The following is a 16,282-nucleotide window of genomic DNA, read 5'->3' on the forward strand; positions in this document are numbered from 1 at the left end:
GTAAGCGCAGCTCTATCTCAAATTTCTTGAATTAAAATTTCTTAACAAACAACTACTTTTAATTCAAAAGTGAACTCTTTTTCTTATTCGAATTTAGAAAAATCATTGTTATGTGAGAACATAAAAATATGATTTCATTTAGTTTCAAAAATATATCTGAATTAATATAAACTATTTTGATAACACTTGTTGAATGCTATAATATTTGACAAGATATAAATAAAAGCTCAATAAAACATCTATAAGATAATAGAAAAAGTTGGTTTCAAAGTTGAAAATGTTTCTTTTAAGACGGTGTTTTCAGGTAGAAAAGTGAAAGTTGCCTTCAATGTTAAAAGTAGGGGAAGTCTTCAACGTGGAATCAACGTTTATTTTACGTCGACTTATGGTTGATCAACGTTGCAACTTGAGTTCAACATTTCTCAACGTTTAAACAACGTTGCTCGCTCACTGGTATTCCTCTGCTTTTGCATTCTATAATCTTAATTTTGGCATATCGATATTATATGAGCTCAAATTTACTCTAATATAATATTTAATAATAGACTGGTGCAATATTCATATAAATCAACGATGTCGTTAATACAATATATGCCTCATACAGGTACGGCCTAAGGTGGCAGGGGACAGTTTTTTGATACAATTCATTGTAGCCAAGGGATGCATGTCTCCGGAACTCTGTAACTAGAATTTCCTATGTTCCCATTCAGCACAAATACCTTTAATTCACTCTTTATAAGACCAATCACCAATTTCTGAAGAAAATTGCTAGTCAAAACCTGTAAAATTCTCTACATATTGGTTTTTATGAGATTTTGACCCTTTCATATTTTGCTAATTTTTCATGATTTTTCAGCTTTTTAGACCTCCCCCAGCTAATTCCCTTCAGAGGGTTGACCTTCCGAACCGCGTGCATGTTGCACTATCACATGTTAGAAACTTACCGGTGTATAGTTTACAATGTCCCATCCACCTACTTTTCGTGTTATTTTACCTCCCGTTTGTCACTTGCAATTTCACTGTGTAAAGTCAACACAACAGTCATAGCCGCAGGTTTCGCATTTTACTTCTGATTTTCATGTACCTAACATAAGGGGCCTACATATTGCATATCAATTTCAACAAGAGACACCCCTCTAACTAATGATAATCATTAAAAATCATTTCATGAATTTTAGCAACACTCATAAGCCTTCAAGTACATCAACTCTCAATTTTATAAAAATATTGACGGGTACTTTATTCGAAACTGTCCCTTGCTACCTAAGGTTCTCTGGTGTGATTATACAGAACAGCATTCGGCACATACATGCATTCAACACATTTACACCCAGTGCTTACATATTTTTTTCCCTTAAGTCTTATAAAACTGATTCGATATAATCTAAATCATATAATTCTAGTTTGTTTGTTTTGAACCAGGGTGTGAATATTGTAAATACTTCGTCTTTTTTGCTACGAAGGTCGTGGGTTTGGACTAGTATTATTGAAAGTTTGTATAATGACAGAACGGCGTTCCATAAAGGCTTTAAAATGTTATTTACATTAAGAAAACTGATAATATTAAAATTTGTTAACTTCAGTCAGAGACGGATTTGTACTTTTCCCTATTTTGTTGATAGTTTTTTTTTTACAACGAATTCTAATAATTTTCTGCTACCAAATATTTATTATTGAATTAGTTCATGAATTTTACTTAAACTTACTGTTTGGTCCAATTGTCGTTGGTTGGTGTATTCTTGATATGGATTTCAGATTCCTTATTTCTAGAAACATATCATGCTGTTCAAGTCACATACCAATATTTCATATAAAATTTGCGACACGTTATTCTATAACCTATAACCACCAATGACAAAACTCTACCTGATAAGGTCCATTGCTGCACCAAAACACTAGGGTTTTATATGACAGTACCCGTCATAGCAACTGTTCGTTTTATTAAACCCCAAGAACAAAAGCGTAGTCCTGATCAGGAAAGAATAAGTCGTTCAAAAAAAGTATGAAGGGTAGAGTTTTAAAGAAACATTACTTAACTTAATTCTTTTTAAGGAAGAAGGAATTATTTTTTTAATTATTTGTGGTGATCAAACACGGTTAAGGAAGACAAAATCCAATGAAGCGAATTGATGTATATGTAAGTGCACTGCTAGCAACCTTTCATTTTATTATCCTTCAATAACAATAAAGTAGTCCTGATCAGGAAAAAACATGTCAATTTAAAAAAAAAAAGGGATGGGTAAACTTTAATGAAAACGGTCATAAACTTAATTCTTTGTTTCAATAAAAGACCTGATTGTGAATAGATACATGTAGTGCACATTGAATAGTACATTATATGAAACGGGTTTATTGAATGCAGAACGTCGAATAAAATGATGAAAACCTTAAGTGTGTCTGCATAGCATTTTACAAAACAACATCTCTTTTTATCGTATTTGTTTTATTGATAAGATATTTATCCATTTAGTGAACTATTAGGATTTCTTCTTGAACATGTTTTTTTAAAAATTTAAGATAAAGAATAAATCAATAAAAAAATGCTGATCAGTTCTTTATATTATATTACAGTACATGCTTAACCGAGGTTTTTTTAAATGATGCAGATGAGTATGACCAACCTATTGAAAATATCAACAAAAACTAGAGACGAGCTCGTTGCAAGCAACGATTAGGTCCTCCGTCGTAGCTGCGTAATACTCGTGACGTAATACAAAAATTGATACCTGATAATGGTAAAATATTAGATGTATAAACACTGAGTAAAAGAAACAAAGTACATGTATATAAGCAAATACATATCTTTAAAAGTTGTCTGAAGTTTGATTCGCCTCATGTTGTGTTTTGCATGTGCATTTAATTTGAGAAACTTATCTTATCATCATAATTGACTCAATATACACAGAATATGGACGACGATTATAATCACACAGTGGGTATGCCCGGTATGAAGGTAAAAAGACCAAACATTTTACTCGCATTTTTTATCGAACGCAAGCGCCAATGAATCTTTTAGAATGTATGCGGAGATCCTGGAAATTTTACAGGGGTTCTGAAGAATAATTTTGTTTTTTAAGGGGGGAGGGGGCATGCGCGGATAAGAAAAATGTTCCTGGGGTGGGGGTTGAGTGTCTGACGGTTATTTGAGTTTGCCTGGGGATGTCCGAGGCATATTTTTGTAATTTTATATTGTACATGTAATGGAAAGAAATTTTGCGAGGGTTGGGGGGGGGGGAGTCTGGAACCCTCTCCCTTCTCTTCTAGATCCGCGTATGGGGAAGACCAATGCCGGTAATTTAACGGTAATTTTAACCATTTTTATTGAATTATCATTTTCAAAATTATCGGATTTCCAATATTACCTTTAAACAGGTCGGGTACACTACCTTATATGGATAGCATTATTTAACACGTGACAGTATTTTCGTCAAACAGATTCTCCAATCCATTGAATGAGTTGCAATGCATGACGGTCTACAACGTGTTTACGATTCAACAGACGCACGTGGTTTTGTCTGTTTTATTCACAATATTTAATTGCTTGCCGGAATGTTTGTACATCTTGATTTTTACTTTAGAATGTAAAAAAGGAAAGATTACGTACCATTAACTTTGTTCCATGCTCACATTGAAAAATACTGTTGTTTTAGTTGATCAATTGTTGCTTAAAAATGATCAGTATCAAACGACTGACAAACATACGCATACAAGTACAAACAGGTTTTGATAAGAAAAAACTGCACGGTTGTGAATTGGTGACTTTATCATTGTGCACTAGAAATAAATACAGGTAACTGTACGTTTTTGACATACGTGAATAGCCACGGTAGTAGAAATGCACAAATATACAAATGCAGAAGCGCAAGCTGTGCATCATATAGTGTTTTGTCCGTTAAGCATTCTGATGAATGTCCCTGAAGAAAATATCAACGCGGATCCTAGTATTGTTGTATTAAACATGGGATATCACGTGAAAAAACGGTACTCACTGCTTCTAATTCTATAGGACGTACCTCTCTTTTGAAAATTGACAATGGGGTATTTAAATAGATTGATATAAGTCCTCATATGCAATATTTTTTAAATGTGAGCATAGAAATTGAAGTTCAGACATAATTGTCCATATTAATTTCAAAACTTCTGAAAAATCATTCAAAATGAGTTTCCAAAGGACAATTCAAAATGGTATATATTTTCAATACGCTTTGTATACACTGAAACTTGTAGTAGGCCACAATGCCTTGCAACTCATTCACCCGATTGGTTTGTAGATAAAAGTAAACAGATGGCTAATTTAGCATGCAAATTTATGCCGACGTCACAAAATATAGTGGTCTCGACCTGTTAAACGCAGTTAAAACTTAAAATACGAACCATTTAGTATCGGTGAGTATTCGGCCAACATGCGTCCGCGTACGGAAGAAATGGCAGTATTCAAGAAATTTGAATGGATGATCTGGGTCCTAGGTCGTCCATCCGATTCTTTTTCAGACTAAGAGCTACATACCTGAACTTAGAGAATGTCAAACTGATTATGTCATTTTATTTTGTCTCAAAGAATCAGGTTTTTTTAATCAATAAAGTTTTACCTTAAAAAAAAAGAATTCGGGCACAATTTTCAATGTTAGCATTTTACAATTTAAAGGTCTAATATAATTTTGAATGAAGTTTCAAGATACTACTCTTTATTGCTTTATCCGAGATATTGCATGGAAAAAAGATTTACATTGCATATTTTTAAATTACAAGAGAATATGCAAAATGAACTTAGAATAATCGCTAACAAAAAAGCATAAAGAAAGACTGAGAAATAATCTCTTCTCTTTTTTATTTACATCAAAATAAACTTAAGAAAAAATCTAAATAATTTTTTCCTTTATGCGTTAATGAAAACGTTGATCAGCAGGAGGTCCTATGTCGTGCAAGCACCTACTAAATAGATTGTTACACGGGTTTACAACGATGACAAATATCGAATAACAAGAAATGCGAAAATCAAAATTGACTAGGATAAAGAAACAACACTGGTGCGTTAAAAGACTGTAATTCATGGCGACTGCTGTGAAAACGAAAAGGTAATGTTCATTTGTTGTCGAAACAATGGTGTTTTAATTTTAGTTACAATATCATTTCTTTTCCTATCGACTTAAAAAAATTAATGTTCGGCACAAAAACCCTAAACATATTTTATTAATTTACCTTCCATTTAGATTTTCGCAAACAGAATGTTGTAGCAACATTAAAATCATAAAACACTATAAATAATGCCAAACTTCCTAAGAGATTATTGTAATCTAAATTTAGGTTTGATACCAATGATAAGCACTTTCCGAAAGTAAAGAAATTATTTAATGTCTAACTACTGAATAATAGTACTAGAACGCCGCATGTAAGTAGATAACGCGAAGGCTGAGGTAAAATGTGCCGGAATCTGGGGTCACTGTTCACTGCGATCTTAACTGACCACTAAGATTTAGGATCACTGCATTTCATAAATTTGAGTTGCAAATTTGTTGGTTCATCTTGGAGACTAAATGTGATGTACAAGCATCACTTTACCATGAATTCAGCATTGAAAGATGGCAACCTTTAACTGGCGCAAGCTAACTTGCATAAGTTTATTCTATAAGTGATCATTTGCATTCTGCATACTGTTCTAACCACTCCAGAGTATAACATTGGCACAATAATCCAAAAGCTGAAACCCTGCATTTTACAGGATATCGAATTCGTGTAAAGACCACCATGAGGTGAACCTAAAAACTGACTTCCTTTTTTCACCACTAGCGTCTTAAGCGGCCAAGCCTTCTGGTAAATTGCATAACTTTTAAGACCAGCAGTGCTTGTAGCAGTAATGGATCCGTATCCCCTCTGAACCGACCTAGTTAATTAGTCACGGTGTAAGCGCAGCTCTATCTCAAATTTCTTGAATTAAAATTTCTTAACAAACAACTACTTTTAATTCAAAAGTGAAAAGTTTTTTTTTTATTGTAGAAAAATCATTGTAATTTGAGAACATAAAAATATGATTTCATTCAGGTTCAAAAATATATCTGAATTAATATAAACTATTTTGATAACACTTGTTGAATGCTATATTATTTGACAAGATATAAATAAAACCTCAATCAAACATCTATAAGATAATAGAAAAAGTTGGTTTCAAAGTTGAAAATGTTTCTATTAAGACGTTGTTTTCAGGTAGAAAAGTGAAAGTTGCCTTCAATGTTAAAAGTAGGGTAAGATTTCAACGTGGAATCAACGTTTATTTTACGTCGACTTATGGTTGATCAACGTTGCAACTTGAGTTCAACCATTTCTCAACGTTGAAACAACGCTGCTCGCCCACATGTATTCCTCTGCTTTTGCATTCTATAATCTTAATTTTGGCATATCGATATTATATGAGCTCAAATTCACTCTAATATAACATTTAATAATAGACTGGTGCAATATTCATATAAATCAACGATGTCGTTAATACAATATATGCCTCATACAGGTACGGCCTAAGGTGGCAGGGGATAGTTTTTTTTTATACAATTCATTGTAGCCAAGGGATGCATGTCTTCGGAACTCTGTAACTAGAATTTCCTATGTTCCCATTCAGCACAAATACCTTTAATTCACTCTTTATATGGCCAATCACCAATTTCTGAAGAAATTACTGGTCAAAACCTGTAAAATTATCTACATATTGGTTTTTATGAGATTTTGACCCTTTCATATTTTGCTAATTTTTCATGATTTTTCAGCTTTTCAGACCTCCCCCAGCTAATTCCCTTCAGAGGGTTGACCTTCCGAACCGCGTGCATGTTGCACTATCACATGTCAGAAACTTACCGGTGTATAGTTTACAATGTCCCATCTACCTAATTTTCGTGTTATTTGACCTCCAGTCTGTCACTTGCAATTTCACTTTGTAAAGTCAACACAACAGTCATAGCCGCAGGTTTCGCATTTTACTTCTGATTCTTATGTACCTAACATAAGGGGCCTACATATTGCATATCAATTTCAACAAGAGACACCCCTCTAAGTAATGATAATCATTAAAAATCATTTCATGAATTTTAGCAACACTCATAAGCCTTCAAGTACAGCAATTCTCAATTTAACAAAAATATTGACGGGTACTTTATTATTGTTAATAGTTCGTCATTTTGCTACGAAGGTCGTGGGTTTGGACTTGTATTATTGAAAGTTTGTAGAATGACAGAACGGCGTTCCATAAAGGCTTTAAAATGTTATAATTTACATTAAGGAAACCGATAATATTAAAATTTGTTAACTTCAGTCAGAGACGGATTTGTACTTTTCCCTATTTTGTTGATAGGTTTTTTTTTTACAACGAATTCTAATAATTTTCTGCTACCAAATATTTATTGTTGAAATAGTTCATGAATTTTACTTATACTTACTGTTTGGTCCAGTTGTCGTTGGTTGGTGTATTCTTGATATGGATTTCAGATTCCTTATTTCTAGACACATATCATGCTGTTCAAGTCACATATCAATATTTCATATAAAATTTGCGACACGTTATTCTATAACCTATAACCACCATTGACTAAACTCTACCTGATGAAGTCAATTGCTGCACCAAAAACTAGGGTTTTATATGACCGTATCCGTCACAGCAACTGTTCGTTTTATTATCCCCCAAGGACAAAAGCGTAGTCCTAATCAGGAAAGAATAAGTTGTTCAAAAAAAGTACGAAGGGTAGAGTTTTGAAGAAACAGTACTTAACTTAATTCTTTTTAAGGAAGAAGGAATTATTTTTTTAATTATTTGTGGTGATCAAACACGGTTAAGGAAGATAAAATCCAATGAAGCGAATTGATGTACATGTAAGTGCACTGTTAGCAACCTTTCATTTTATTATCCTTCAATAACAATAAGGTAGTCCTGATCAGGAAAAAACATGTCCTTTTAAAAAAAATATGATGGGTAAACTTTAATGAAAACAGTTATAAACTTAATTCTTTGTTTCAATAAAAGACCTGATTGTGAATAGATACATGTAGTGCACATTGAATAGTACATTATATGTAACGGGTTAATTGAATGCAAAACGTCGAATAAAATAATGAAAACTTTAGGTGTGTCTGCATAGCATTTTACAAAACAGCATCTCTTTTTATCGTATTTATCGTATTTGTTTTATTGCTTCACAGAACTCGTTGATCAGATTTACACAGTTCTCCTTTCCACTGCTGCGGTATTCTGCGAGTCCGAAAAAAGCAAATTATCCCTCATACTTCTTGCCTGCAGATCTGTAATTTGGCCTTGTAATTGTTTATTCGCTAACTTTACTTCTCTAATTTCCTTAACTGATTCCACAACGTCTCCTTTTAGGCTAGTCTGAGATTTCTTGATTTCCCCCATCGAGTTCCCCAAGTTACCAGTAAACTTCTCTAGATAGCCAACTCTAGTCTGTATATTTTCAATGCGATCGCACAATGCAGTCAAATCTGAACTTACTTTGTCAATTTTCGATATTTTTGCGTCAAGTTCTCCGATTCGAATCATTAGTTGATCCACCCATGCTGGTTTGCGCAGTTTTCGAATGTGCGGGCGGTGGTGTATTTTTGAACTTGTCGACTTGCCCGCCATTTGCTCCCCTCCCTGTTTTGGCTAACGTACTGTCCGGTTTTGGTGTCGAACCATCCGAAGATAACCGTCTCTTGCTATCCTTATTATCCTCCGACATTATGGGACATGCACAACGACTTTTGTATCACACAAACATAGATATATCCCGTAAAATAAAAAGAAATCTCCTCTCAAAAACTCTGACCGTCCATTCTTAACGAATGCGCAAATCATATCAAAATAAAAAATAGTATAAAAATTCTGTATTAGCATAAATACACGTTCCTTTAATTTCTCCCACTTTTTTAAAAAACAATAATAATAAATTGTAAGAATGAACTCCATTTATAAAATAAAGAATATTTCCTGTATGAGAAGAAATTGGGGGAGGTAACTCGCGTTAAAAACAAGAACAGTTTTCACATGGGACTGGTTTCTCAGTACCGCGACGGTGTGGACAAGGTTAGAAGCTGTACTGCGAGGATGCGCTGTTTTACCAGATTTACCTTTGCTAAACCGTGATCAATTTCACACAACGAGGACTCGCGGTAAATACGCAAACCGCGTTGGCCGTAGAGTATATATGTGTTAAAGTGTGTGATTGTGTGTAACGGTATATGTGTTGAAGTTAGTGATAATGTGTATCAGTATATGTGTCAAAGTGCGTAATTGTGTGTAATGCTATATGCATTGAAGTGCAGGATTGTGTGTAACGGTGTATGTTTAAAGTGCTTGGTTTTGTGTAACGGTATTTGTCTTAAAGTGCATTCATGATTGCGTACAATGATATGTGTGTTAAAGTGTGTGATTGATTGTGTGGTACAGTTTATGCGTTAGAGTGCGTGATTGCTTAAAACTATATGTGTTAAAGTGTGTGTTAAAGTGTAATGGTATATGTGATATAATGTTTGTGACAGTATATGTGTCAAAGTGTGTGATTGTGTGTGACAGTATATGTGTTAAAGTGTGTGATTGTGTGTAATATGATATGTGTTAAAATGCATGATTATGTGAAATGGAATATGTGTAAGAGTGTGTGATTGTGTGTGACGGTATATGTGTTAAAGTGTCTGATAGTGTGTGACGGTATATCTGTTAAAGTGTGTGACTGTGTGTAACGGTATATGTGTTAAAGTGTGTGATTGTGTTTGACAGTATATGTGTTAAAGTGTGTGATTGTGTGTGACAGAATATGTGTAAAAGTGTGCGATTGTGTGTGACAGTATATGTGTTAAAGTGTGTGACTGTGAGCAATGGTATATGTGTTAAAGTGTGTGATTGTGTGTGACAGTATATGTGTTAAATTGTGTGATTGTGTGTGACAGAATATGTGTTAAAATGTGTAATTGTGTGTGACAGTATATGTGTTAAAGTGTGTGATTGTGTGTGACAGTATCTGTCTTAAAATGTGTGAGTGTGTGCAATGCGATATGAGTTAAAATGCATGATTATGTGTAATGGAATATGTGTTAGAGTGTGTGATTGTGTGTGACGGTATATGTTTTAAAGTGTCTGATAGTGTGTGACGGTATATGTGTTAAAGTGTGTGACTTTGTGTAATGGTATAAGTGTTAAAGTGAGTGATTGTGTGTGACAGTATATGTGTTAGAGTGTGTGATCGTGTGTGACGGTATATGTGTTAAAGTGTCTGATAGTGTGTGACGGTATATGTGTTAAAGTGTGTGACTGTGAGCAATGGTATATAAGTTAAAGTGTATGATTGTGTGTGACAGTACATGTGTTAAAGTGTCTGATAGTGTGTGACGGTATATGTGTTAAAGTGTTTGATTGTGTGTGACAGTATATGTGTTAAAGTGTGTGATTGTGGGTGACAGTAGATGTGTTAAAGTGTGTTATTGTGTGTGACAGTATGTGTGTTAAAGTGTGTGATAGTGTGTAACAGTATATGTGTTAAAGTGTTTGATTGTGTGTGAAAGTATATGTTAGAGTGTGTGATTGTGTGTGACGGTATATGTGTTAAAGTCTCTGATAGTGTGTGACGGTATATGTGTTAAAGTGTGTGACTGTGAGCAATGGAATATGAGTTAAAGTGTGTGATTATGCGTGGCAGTATATGTGTTAAGGTATGTGCTTGTGTGTGACAGTATATATGTTAGAGTGTGTGATTGTGTGTGACGGTATATGTGATTGTGTGTGACGGTATATATGTTAAAGTGTGTGATTGTGTGTGACAGTATATATGTCAGAGTGTGTGATTGTGTGTGACAGTATATGTGTTAAAGTGTGTGCTTGTGTGAGACGGTATATGTGTTAAAGTGTGTGACAGTGAGTAATGGTATATGTGTTAGAGTGTGTGATTGTGTGTGAGAGTGTGTGTTAAAGTTCGTTATTGCGTGTGACAGTATATGTGTAAAAGTGTGCGATTGTGTGAGACAGTTTAAGTGTTAAAGTGTGTGATTGTGTGTGACAGTATATGTGTTAAAAAGTGTGATTGTGTTTGACAGTATATGTGTTAAAGTGTGTGATTGTGTGTGACGGTATATGTGTTAAAGTGTGTGATTGTGTGTGAGAGAGAGAGAGTGTGTGTGTGTGTGTGTGTAATGGTATATGTGTTAAAGTGTGTGATTGTGTGTGAGATAGTGTGTGTTAAAGTTCGTGATTGTGTGTGACAGTATATGTGTCAAGGTGTGTGATTGTGTGAGACAGTATATGTGTTAAAGTGTCTGATAGTGTGTGACGGTATATGTGTTAAAGTGTGTGATTGTGTGTGACAGTATATGTGTTAAAGTGTGTGATTGTGTGTGACAGTATATGTGTTTAAGTGTTTGATAGTGTGTGACGGTATATGTGTTAAAGTGTGTCATTGTGTGTGACAGTATATATGTTAAAGTGTGTGATTGTGTGTGACGGTATATGTGTTAAAGTGTATGATAGTGTGTGACGGTATATGTGTTAAAGTGTGTGACTGTGAGCAATGGAATATGAGTTAAAGTGTGTGATTGTGCGTGGCAGTATATGTTTTAAAGTGTGTGATTGTGTGTGACAGTATATATGTTAAAGTGTGTGATTGTGTGTGACGGTATATGTGTTTGTGTGACGGTATATGTGTTAAAGCGTGTGATTGTGTGTGACAGTATATGTGTTAAAGTGTGTGCTTGTGTGAGACGGTATATGTGTTAAAGTGTGTGACTGTGAGTAATGGTACATTGTGATTGTGTGTTAGATTGTGTGTAAAAGTTCGTTATTGTGTTTGACAGTATATGTGTTAAAGTGTGTGATTGTATGTGGCAGTATATGTGTTAGAGTGTGTGATTGTGTGTTAGAGTGTGTGTAAAAGTTCGTTATTGTGTTTGACAGTATATGTGTTAAAGTGTGTGATTGTATGTGACAGTATATGTGTTAGAGTGTGTGATTGTGTGTTAGAGTGTGTGTAAAAGTTCGTTATTGTGTTTGACAGTATATGTGTTAAAGTGTGTGATTGTGTGTGACAGTATATGTGTTAAAGTGTGTGATTGTGTTGACAGTAGATGTGTTAAAGTGTGTGATTGTGTGTGACGGTATATGTGTTAAAGTGTGTGATTGTGTTGACAGTAGATGTGTTAAAGTGTGTGATTGTGTGTGACGGTATATGTGTTAAAGTGTCTGATTGTGTGTGACAGTATATGTGTTAAAGTGTGTGCTTGTGTGAGACGGTATATGTGTTAAAGTGTGTGACTGTGAGTAATGGTACATGTGTTAGAGTGTGTGATTGTGTGTTAGAGTGTGTGTAAAAGTTCGTTATTGTGTTTGACAGTATATGTGTTAAAGTGTGTGATTGTGTGTGACAGTATATGTGTTAAAATGTGTGATTGTGTTGACAGTAGATGTGTTAAAGTGTGTGATTGTGTGTGACGGTATATGTGTTAAAGTGTCTGATTGTGTGTGACAGTATATTTGTGTGATTGTGTGTGACGGTATATATGTTTAAGTGTGTGATAGTGTGTGACGATATATGTGTAAAAGTGTGTGATTGTGTGTGACAGTATATGTGTTGGAGTGTGTGATCGTGTGTGACGGTATATGTGTTAAAGTGTGTGATAGTGTGTGACGGTATATGTGTTAAAGTGTGTGACTTTGTGTAATGGTATAAGAGTTAAAGTGAGTGATTGTGTTTGACAGTATATGTGTTAGAGTGTGTGATCGTGTGTGACGGTATATGTGTTAAAGTGTATGATAGTGTGTGACGGTATATGTGTTAAAGTGTGTGACTGTGAGCAATGGAATATGAGTTAAAGTGTGTAATTGTGCGTGGCAGTATATGTGTTAAAGTGTGTGATTGTGTGTGACAGTATATATGTTAAAGTGTGTGATTGTGTGTGACGGTATATGTGTTTGTGTGACGGTATATGTGTTAAAGCGTGTGATTGTGTGTGACAATATATTAATGTTAAAGTGTGTGATTGTGTGTGACAGTATATGTGTTAAAGAGTGTGATTGTGTGTGACAGTATATGTGTTAAAGTGTGTGCTTGTGTGAGACGGTATATATGTTTAAGTGTGTGATAGTGTGTGTCGATATATGTGTAAAAGTGTGTGATTGTGTGTGACAGTATATGTGTTGGAGTGTGTGATCGTGTGTGACGGTATATGTGTTAAAGTGTGTGACTTTGTGTAATGGTATAAGAGTTAAAGTGAGTGATTGTGTGTGACAGTATATGTGTTAGAGTGTGTGATCGTGTGTGACGGTATATGTCTTAAAGTGTCTGATAGTGTGTGACGGTATATATGTTAAAGTGTGTGACTGTGAGCAATGGTATATAAGTTAAAGTGTGTGATTGTGTGTGACAGTATATGTGTTTAAGTGTCTGATAGTGTGTGACAGTATATGTGTTAAAGTGTGTGATTGTGTGTGACGGTATATGTGTTAAAGTGTGTGATAGTGTGTAACAGTATATGTGTTAAAGTGTGTGATTGTGTGTGACAGTATATGTGTTAGAGTGTGTGATCGTGTGTGACGGTATATGTGTTAAAGTGTCGGAAAGTGTGTGACGGTATATGTGTTAAAGTGTGTTATTGTGTGTGACGGTATGTGTGTTAATGTGTGTGATTGTGTGTGACAGTATATGTGTTAGAGTGTGTGATAGTGTGTAACAGTATATGTGTTAAAGTGTGTGATTGTGTGTGAAAATATATATGTTAGAGTGTGTGATTGTGTGTGACGGTATATGTGTTAAAGTCTCTGATAGTGTGTGACTGTATATGTGTTAAAGTGTGTGACTGTGAGCCATTGAATATGAGTTAAAGTGTGTGATTATGCGTGGCAGTATATGTGTTAAAGTGTGTGATTGTGTGTGACAGTATATATGTTAGAGTGTGTGATTGTGTTTGACGGTATATGTGTTTGTGTGACGGTATATGTGTTAAAGTGTGTGATTGTGTGTGACAGTATTTACGTTAAAGTGTGTGATTGTGTGTGACAGGATATATGTTAGAGTGTGTGATTGTGTGTGACAGTATATGTGTTAAAGTGTGTGCTTTTGTGAGACGGTATATGTGTTAAAGTGTGTGACAGTGAGTAATGGTATATGTGTTAGAGTGTGTGATTGTGTGTGAGAGTGTGTGTTAAAGTTCGTTATTGCGTGTGACAGTATATGTGTAAAAGTGTGAGATTGTGTGAGACAGTATAAGTGTTAAAGTGTGTGATTGTGTGTGACAGTATATGTGTTAAAAAGTGTGATTGTGTGTGACAGTATATGTGTTAAAGTGTGTGATTGTGTGTGACGGTATATGTGTTAAAGTGTGTGATTGTGTGAGAGAGAGAGAGAGAGAGAGTGTGTGTGTGTGTGTGTGTGTGTGTGTGTGTGTGTGTGTGTGTGTGTGTGTGTGTGTGTGTGTGTGTGCGTGTAGTGGTATATGTGTTAAAGTGTGTGATTGTGTGTGAGACGGTGTGTGTTAAAGTTCGTGATTTTGTGTGACAGTAAATGTGTCAAAGTGTGTGATTGTGTGTGACAGTATATGTGTTAAAGTGTGTGATTGTGTTGACAGTAGATGTGTTAAAGTGTGTGATTGTGTGTGACGGTATATGTGTTAAAGTGTCTGATTGTGTGTGACAGTATATGTGTTAAAGTGTGTGCTTGTGTGAGACGGTATATGTGTTAAAGTGTGTGACTGTGAGTAATGGTACATGTGTTAGAGTGTGTGATTGTGTGTTAGAGTGTGTGTAAAAGTTCGTTATTGTGTTTGACAGTATATGTGTTAAAGTGTGTGATTGTGTGTGACAGTATATGTGTTAAAATGTGTGATTGTGTTGACAGTAGATGTGTTAAAGTGTGTGATTGTGTGTGACGGTATATGTGTTAAAGTGTCTGATTGTGTGTGACAGTATATTTGTGTGATTGTGTGTGACGGTATACATGTTTAAGTGTGTGATAGTGTGTGACGATATATGTGTAAAAGTGTGTGATTGTGTGTGACAGTATATGTGTTGGAGTGTGTGATCGTGTGTGACGGTATATGTGTTAAAGTGTGTGATAGTGTGTGACGGTATATGTGTTAAAGTGTGTGACTTTGTGCAATGGTATAAGAGTTAAAGTGAGTGATTGTGTGTGACAGTATATGTGTTTAAGTGTCTGATAGTGTGTGACAGTATATGTGTTAAAGTGTGTGATTGTGTGTGACGGTATATGTGTTAAAGTGTGTGATAGTGTGTAACAGTATATGTGTTAAAGTGTGTGATTGTGTGTGACAGTATATGTGTTAGAGTGTGTGATCGTGTGTGACGGTATATGTGTTAAAGTGTCGGAAAGTGTGTGACGGCATATGTGTTAAAGTGTGTGATTGTGTGTGACGGTATGTGTGTTAATGTGTGTGATTGTGTGTGACAGTATATGTGTTAGAGTGTGTGATAGTGTGTAACAGTATATGTGTTAAAGTGTGTGATTGTGTGTGAAAGTATATATGTTAGAGTGTGTTATTGTGTGTGACGGTATATGTGTTAAAGTCTCTGATAGTGTGTGACTGTATATGTGTTAAAGTGTGTGACTGTGAGCCGTTGAATATGAGTTAAAGTGTGTGATTATGCGTGGCAGTATATGTGTTAAAGTGTGTGATTGTGTGTGACAGTATATATGTTAGAGTGTGTGATTGTGTTTGACGGTATATGTGTTTGTGTGACGGTATATGTGTTAAAGTGTGTGATTGTGTGTGACAGTATTTACGTTAAAGTGTGTGATTGTGTGTGACAGTATATATGTTAGAGTGTGTGATTGTGTGTGACAGTATATGTGTTAAAGTGTGTGCTTTTGTGAGACGGTATATGTGTTAAAGTGTGTGACAGTGAGTAATGGCATATGTGTTAGAGTGTGTGATTGTGTGTGAGAGTGTGTGTTAAAGTTCGTTATTGCGTGTGACAGTATATGTGTAAAAGTGTGAGATTGTGTGAGACAGTATAAGTGTTAAAGTGTGTGATTGTGTGTGACAGTATATGTGTTAAAAAGTGTGATTGTGTGTGAAAGTATATGTGTTAAAGTGTGTGATTGTGTGTGACGGTATATGTGTTAAAGTGTGTGATTGTGTGAGAGAGAGAGAGAGAGAGAGAGAGAGTGTGTGTGTGTGTGTGTGTGTGTGTGTGTGTGTGTGTGTGTGTGTGTGTGCGTGTAATGGTATATGTGTTAAAGTGTGTGATTGTGTGTGAGACGGTGTGTGTTAAAGTTCGTGATTTTGTGTGACAGTAAATGTGTCAAAGTGT

The 16,282-nt window shown here is 35.0% G+C and overlaps 1 pseudogene; it reads right to left on the reverse strand.

Moving 5' to 3' along the window:
• The window catches only part of LOC128170701 (uncharacterized), a 723,116-nt pseudogene that overhangs the window by 585,673 nt on the left and 121,161 nt on the right, over nucleotides 1–16,282 (reverse strand).

The sequence above is a fragment of the Crassostrea angulata genome, chromosome 2 (assembly GCF_025612915.1).
Source record: "Crassostrea angulata isolate pt1a10 chromosome 2, ASM2561291v2, whole genome shotgun sequence".
Classification (NCBI taxonomy): Eukaryota; Metazoa; Mollusca; class Bivalvia; order Ostreida; family Ostreidae; genus Magallana; species Magallana angulata.